A 7,307-nucleotide genomic window follows, 5' to 3' on the forward strand; every position below is an offset into this window, starting at 1 on the left:
TAGTTTGTTTTAGCTTAGTATTGAGTTAATAACTTCTTTGTATTAAACTCATTAATATGATTTACTCACTTATAGAATATGGGTATTCCCGATCTTTTTAGTTTAAATTATGATTTAGCTCCGCATTTAGTTTATTATCATTAGTATGCTCATGATCATGCAAGCATGGTTATCTTGGGATCACTAGTGGTCCTAGGTTCGGTGTCTGCTTCTCAGGGGTAGCCCGGGGCGTGACATTATTAATTTGAATAAATAGTTAGAAAATCATTTAACAAAAAACAGAGTTTCAATTAAGTACGCAACTTATTTTTTATAACTAGCAATTCAATTACGATCTTTCCTTTTGAAATAATTATTTTTATGTTTGTAAAGTTAAGAAGCTCGAATAATTAGTTGACTTTATAATCTAGTCATTTCCCTTTGAAGCTCTCATAAGGGACTTTTATTTAGTCCATATTTGGACCATCAGATAACCTTTAACCCAAAAATTTGGCCCAAATTCACTGAACACATTTCACATTAAGAGACCCAAGACCCAATTCGGGATTTGAAAATTTCCAGATTCCCACATCGTTTTCCCCTTTATTTCGACCCAGAGTTTGTGCTATATAAACTTCCTAACTCTCACTCTTAGGGGAGGAGTTTTTGGAGGCGAGAAAAAGAACACCCCACTAAGTTTTTGGGAGTTCTTATTTTCGTCGCTGAAATTTTGTTGATTCGCGACTATTTTGAGTCAGAGTGGTGTTGGAATTCGTCACGTCCATGCTCGAGTTCCAGTCGCTGCATAGAACCAGGTAACATTCGTATTCCTTATTCATTTGATGTGATGTGTTGGGTTTAGTTTTTGTTTTAGCTATTATGAATACATATTTTAGTTAACTAAATAAAGGTGTTTAGAATTAACTTCGTTGTTTAGCACTCTTTGTTAGTTTTAGATCTTTTCTCTTGTTTTGATCTCAATGCTCATGAATGGAGGTTTATTTCAGCTTAACATTTTGTGAATTAGGTGGTGTTTAACTAATTACATCAAGTTGTGTTGTTTAGTCTTTTCCCTCACTTTTTTTCGTTTAAAGATCATTGTCGATAATCAATGTTTAATTATTTTTGAAATCCTTGATAGTATCCAGATTTAAGTACCGATATTTGTTCCTTGATTGTACTTTTTTTTAATTAACTTGTCCTTCTTGTTTTACTTGAGAGATTTTCCTTGTGTGTCTTCCTTTAATTTTGCAAGCTGTAAAATACTTTCCTTGTGTGTCTTCCTTTAATTATTGCAAGCTCTGAAATTGTATTTGATTGATCAAAAAAATATTCAGTTTGCTTTCTTGATTAGATTTGCTCATGATTCACTTGATTCCTGCAATCATCTAGAATGAGAGTCTGTGCTTTGGTGATGTATCTCGTTCCTTTCCTGCAATAACTAACTAGTCAGCATATGCATTTGTCATTATTAAAACATTCGATTATGAGGTTAACACAATGTTGTGTTCACCTTTTTATGAGATTTTGTTTATGAGTTATTAAATTGTCTTTTCCTCTCTTTTATGGCTTTTCTTAGTTATGACGTCTCAATTTCCATTTTCTCTTTTGAGTTTTTCTACTACTGTATTGTTTTTGCTTATTAAAATCAGTTATCAGCATTTGTTGAATTTCTCATAAATAACTCATTGCCTTTGTTTTCCTTTTCCTGAAGAGGGAACTTTTCCAGGATTTGACCCCTTATTGTGGCATTCATTTGATATTATATACACTTCATGCCTACATGTATTTTGAAAAGTATTCCATTACAATTTGTAGATTTTATTCCTCTCTCAAATGCAAATCAATCGGCAAGTGGACAAAGTGGTTTTTTAGAATTTAACTATGAGAGGGCAATGAGAAGGTATTCCATTCCTCTCACTCTTTATTCTCATGCTATGAATTTCAAACAAATTTGATAAACATGTTTAATGTACACTAATATGCAGGTGAAATTTGTTTTTCTGAAAGCCATCACCCATTTGTACGTGGTATTACAGGAAACAAAAATGTTTCAAACTCCATTAGTCTAAAGGATCTCTCTCAATACTTTCTATTCACATTAACTTTCCAAGCTTGTTCACGAATTGTTCCTGTAATTTTCAGGTATACGTTGGTTAATTGTTATGATTTGCATTCTATTTTCTTTTACTCTTTTGGGTTTGAAAAGATATCTATTTTGGATTATTGTAAGATGCATTTAATACTTTTGATTAAGGTTTATATTTTGTGGATGATTTTCAAAATTTTAATCTTTGATTGGGTTTGCGAATACAGTGACCAAAGTAATTAAAGAAGATAGTTGTTTTTTTCCATCTCTTTGTGAAACTCGATTCTGGTTTCCAATGTTAAAGTGGACTAGCTTAAATTTCTAAAATCATTATTTTCTTTTATTTTTTAGTCTGAAACAAAAGGTAGGAATAAAATGTCATGTCCGATAAACTTTCGAATTCAAATGATTTTTTAGTATCACTATCATCTTCATAAAAAATCGAAGAAACATAACAAGAAGTTTACTCTTAGATTTTGAGGATCCCATAAGAGCGATACATAACCAATAATTAAGGAAAAAAGAGTCAAAACACTACAAACCTACATTTCGAGATATTCCAAATATAGGAAACTTCTTATCAAGCAAAGATCATATGAAAGTTTATATGATTATTCCAACAAAATATCGGGTAGATAAAATCGTTTGACATTGTTAAGATTAATGGGAAACCTTGTTGGTGCTTCATATTCTTCTTGAAAGTTGAAGAAGAATATGAAGCACCATCAAAGCTTCTCTTTGATCCTGACAGTATCAATGATTTTACCTACCTACCATTTTGTTGGTGTGATTAGATAAGCGTCCGTGTGTTCTTTCCTTGATAAGAAGCTTCCCAAACTTGAAATATTGATATGAATATATGTAGTGCTTTAACTCTCTTTTTTCGTATAGGGGTCATTTTTCATACTTTTTTGGTTTCTCAATGATCTGAGAGTTGATTTCGTGTTATGTTTCTTAAGGTTTTCGATGAAGATGGTATGTAGTGATACTGAAGAATCACTTTAACTCGATTGTTTATCAGACATGACATTTGAGAACCTCGAGGAAGGTTAAGCAAGAAAATTTTATATGAAGAATGTCTGAGATGCTGTTTATCAAGATTTTATTATCCAACTCCCCGGTGTTGGAGAGAACGCTAATAGATTGATAGTTTCTTGATCAAGAATTTCGTGACACAAGATTATAACTTTTCATTGAAATCTCAAATTTTTTCTTGTGCATTACGTAGAGCAAAAATTGTCTATATAGATTTAAGATGATCTCAATCTTTTGCTTAGAAGTTTAAACTCAAACGGGAGAAAGAGATGTTGATTTAGTATTATCAAAAGTGATTCTGCGCAACTACCTAGATGGGTAAAATGGTAATTTAGTAAAAGTTTCCATAAGTGACCTTTCGGTTCATTACATTATCCACCACTAAAACCATGTTCATCCTCAAACATATGGAGGAAGAAGGAAGAATAGACAACATTATCAAAGCTCAGTTATGACCTACCAGTCGGTGTTCGTCTTTCCAAGTGAGCTTTTCCTTAAGACCATTTCATCAAGATTAGCTACTAAGAACAGAACTTTCGAATAAAACTTCTATCAATTCACAAAATAACCACTAAACTCAATCTAAACGGAAACACTCTGGACTATAACATAATCACCATGATGATTCTTTTTCTAGATAACCACAATCAAATTCTGAACAATACTACCTACCACCAGAAGTGAAATTGAACTAACCACCACATACTCATAATGCATAAATCATGATAGATTTTATTAAGATTCCTTTTCAAATACAATCTTTTCACGAGTTTAAGTTATAAAAATTTGACTTTAGACATTGAGTACTCATTAAGGGAAAATCAAACTTATCTAAGCCATGGAAGGAAATGATAAAGTAAACACCCAAAAAGCGATACACTTAAAATGTAGAACCTCTAACAACACTCTTAGACAATTATAACTCTTCATATCTCTTATATAAGTTGTCATAAGCAAAGTCGTGCATGTAGAATCATTAGTATACTTTAAATATTTACTTCCATTTTGAATAACAATTGAATACTTATTATACTTACTTTAGGTGATGCTTGAAATTTTAAACTTAGTTATATTGAATGGAAATTTGAATGATTAGGAAAGTAATTGATGTTTAATTTTATTGTTCAATTATCACGAATGGATTGTAGTAAAATTTATAACGTGGTGTTTGAAATAAACAATTTTCTATATAAAAATGCAATTTTTTTTTACCACAGTAATCAGCAAAATGACCTAACTTCTTCAAAAAATTAATATTGTCTACGACAGCAACCGGAGAGAACGTAATTAGTTATTTAATAAATTATGTATGTATTCTGACCACAGTACTCGGAAAAATACCTAAATGACTATAAATAAGTTATATATGCCGACTAACTGTTGTCGGAAGATATATTAATTCTAATATATAATTACTTAAATACTATGACAATTGTAGTCGGGATTTTTTTTAATTAATAGACTATTATTTTAATATTTTTGTGACTAATGTAGTCGGTCATTTAGATAGTTTAATGGTCAGGACTAGTTTTATATTTTCCGACCACCGTAATTGGCAAAGTCTAAATACTTTAGTAGGTAAATATTTTACGACGTTCAATATGCTGACTATTCAAAAATAGTCCGAAAGTCATCGAAAAACTCCATTTTCTACTACATTTTAACTATTTTGCCGGTCGGCAAACGATGAATTTCTAGTAGTTCGATAAAGCATAAAAGTTATTCGAACATCATAGGTCTCTTGAGACATTACTAATATCTTGTTCTTCTCACATGAAAATTTTCAGTCACACCCTTTTAACTTTATGGAGAATTATTTTAACTAGTCGGGGAAAGACTTGGTCTACTAGTTTAGTTTTTGTGTGCAACCAGCGTCCAATTTTTAGTTACATTCTTGGTTTGAACTTGCAAAACATGCTGCCCAGAATTTTCAGCATCTTCAACATCAGATGTCTTCATTAGTTTGTGTCCCGACTCCATTAATTTTTGGCCTGAACCAACTCGTGGCGCATCAACCCCAACTCTGACGTTTTCCCTCTATATTCAATAGTTGTTTGGACACCAATATTACTCGTAACACATCTATTGAGTGTGTATGGCTTGGCTCAGAAGTTACAACAACCAACTGTTGATCAACCTTTTTTTTTTCATTTAATATTTCTCTCGCATCACCTTGATACTTTTCACTATTGATAGTACCTTTTGAAGAAACTTCAATTGTTATCATCAATTTGTTTGTTATTTTAGTTGCACATCAAACGACAATTACCTTTTTCATGATCTCGGTGCTTAAAATAATTAAAATACAAAGGTAGATTATCATATACAATCTCCTGAAAAACCTCATTCAACATACCAAATTTTCCATCCTCAAACTGCAACCTTATATGATTTGGAAGCTTATCCATTGGATCATTATAACCTTGACCCTAGTTCTGCCCGGTCTTGGATTGATTTGACTAGCTTTATCTATAGCTATTGGCTTTCCATCCGCCGATGCTATAGACAACAAAGACTTCTTTACAAACGAATATGGAGGGATAATTTCGATAAAAAGACTCAAAACCACAACAAACTTCATTTTCTCCTTAGGATTATATCCAATGGACCATGGAAAAACCCTACATGGTTCTCCTGTCCATGGAAAACAACTCTCTAAAATGGACACCTTCGAGTTTTTAGTATTCACCATCCACCTCTCTCGATACATAGAACACAAGCCCAAACATATCGACTTTTCTTCTCAAATCTAGCATACGAGATTATATTAGATATGCAATTATTGTTGGATTAACTTCGCATATAAATGTGAGAAATCAAAGGAAAGGTATGGCAATATCAACTAGTCATTATTTTATTATATTATAATCTTTGTGTTATTCTTCAAATGTGATGATATATTAGTAGTTCATATAGTTGATTCACAAATCACACGAGTCATAAATTGTTATTTTGAAATGGCACAAGTAATATTATTATATAATTATCTATTAAATGTTGATGAAGAAGAAGAGTGATTCTGGCATTTAATGGTGTAATCTAGTGATCAATCAAATAAATTTAATCATAACGGTTTAATAAAATAAAATAAAAATATACTCTACCTCATCTAACTCTCTTCTCATAACTTATTTTTATTTTAATTTTATATTTTTCTTATTTTTTTAAATATGTAAATATATTTTTAAAATTTCTTTCCTAATTTTGTATAGATCATATAAAAGAAATAAAAATGTTATTTAAAAGTTCTGCTGCAACTAAAGTCAACTTTTCTAAAAACGCATAACATGTGTGTACTATTTCTTGTTTTTCAGCAAATAATCCGTCCTCGACTAAATCACCTGTCCTTGACTACTTTTTTTTAATTTCTACTCTCTTCTAGGTGTTTCATATAAACTATTTCTGGTTTTCAACAAATCACCTGTCGTTGACTATTTTTCTTTCTTTCTACTCTCTTCTAGGTCTTTCCATTTCTCTATTCTTATTTTTCCATGTCCCAGTAATCTTCACTCTGTTGGAATTCTGTCCCCCAAATTTGCCTAAAGAACATGTATATTCTCTATGTTCTTTTGCATATTAGAGCAGTTACGTTTTGAAAAGAAAATAAAATAATGATAGAATATGTTATCGCTAAAAACCGCAACTCATAATGGGTAAAAAGCATGACCTACACCTCTGTAGGATTTAACTCCACTTCATAAACTCTGAGCCTCAACAAAAGATTACAAAGATATGTAACCTAAGGAATTATAAACTCTAATTCCTAGCTAAGAAATTATAATCTGTAATTCCTAGCTACCAAAGACAAAAACCCCCAGGTTCATGTCTTCTAACATCCATCAAGTTTCTCAAACTTGTTGGACGAATCCTACACACACACTTGATAGTAATCAAAACTCTTAATTACAATCTTACAACGTTTTCCTCAAAAACTCGCAACACTCCCTAATAAATCTAAAAACTCTTTCAAACTCTTGATCGTTTTTGAATCCTCTCACTATGTAAGTGTACAAAATTCTTCAATGAACTATGTGTTGTTCATTTTATATTCCTAAGATACTTATAACAAAACTTTGAAGAACTTAATAATACACAACAAAGTTTAAGAATATTTTCATGACTAGAAAATAAAAGTAGTAGAGAAACTAGATTAGAAACGTATTAGAAAAAATATATGAAATATATTTCTTAAAGAAGAATTGTT

The 7,307-nt window shown here is 31.1% G+C and overlaps 1 long non-coding RNA gene across 1 annotated transcript; it reads left to right on the forward strand.

Annotated features, from left to right (window-relative positions):
• The first annotated feature begins 660 nt into the window (after positions 1-660).
• On the forward strand, positions 661-3,409 carry LOC114074206. Its single transcript, XR_003574652.1, has 4 exons — positions 661-794; positions 1,798-1,882; positions 1,968-2,124; positions 3,028-3,409. It is a non-coding gene; the product is annotated as an uncharacterized LOC114074206 (long non-coding RNA).
• Positions 3,410-7,307: the final 3,898 nt, after the last annotated feature.

This window comes from Solanum pennellii, chromosome 10 (genome assembly GCF_001406875.1).
Source record: "Solanum pennellii chromosome 10, SPENNV200".
NCBI classification, from domain to species: Eukaryota; Viridiplantae; Streptophyta; class Magnoliopsida; order Solanales; family Solanaceae; genus Solanum; species Solanum pennellii.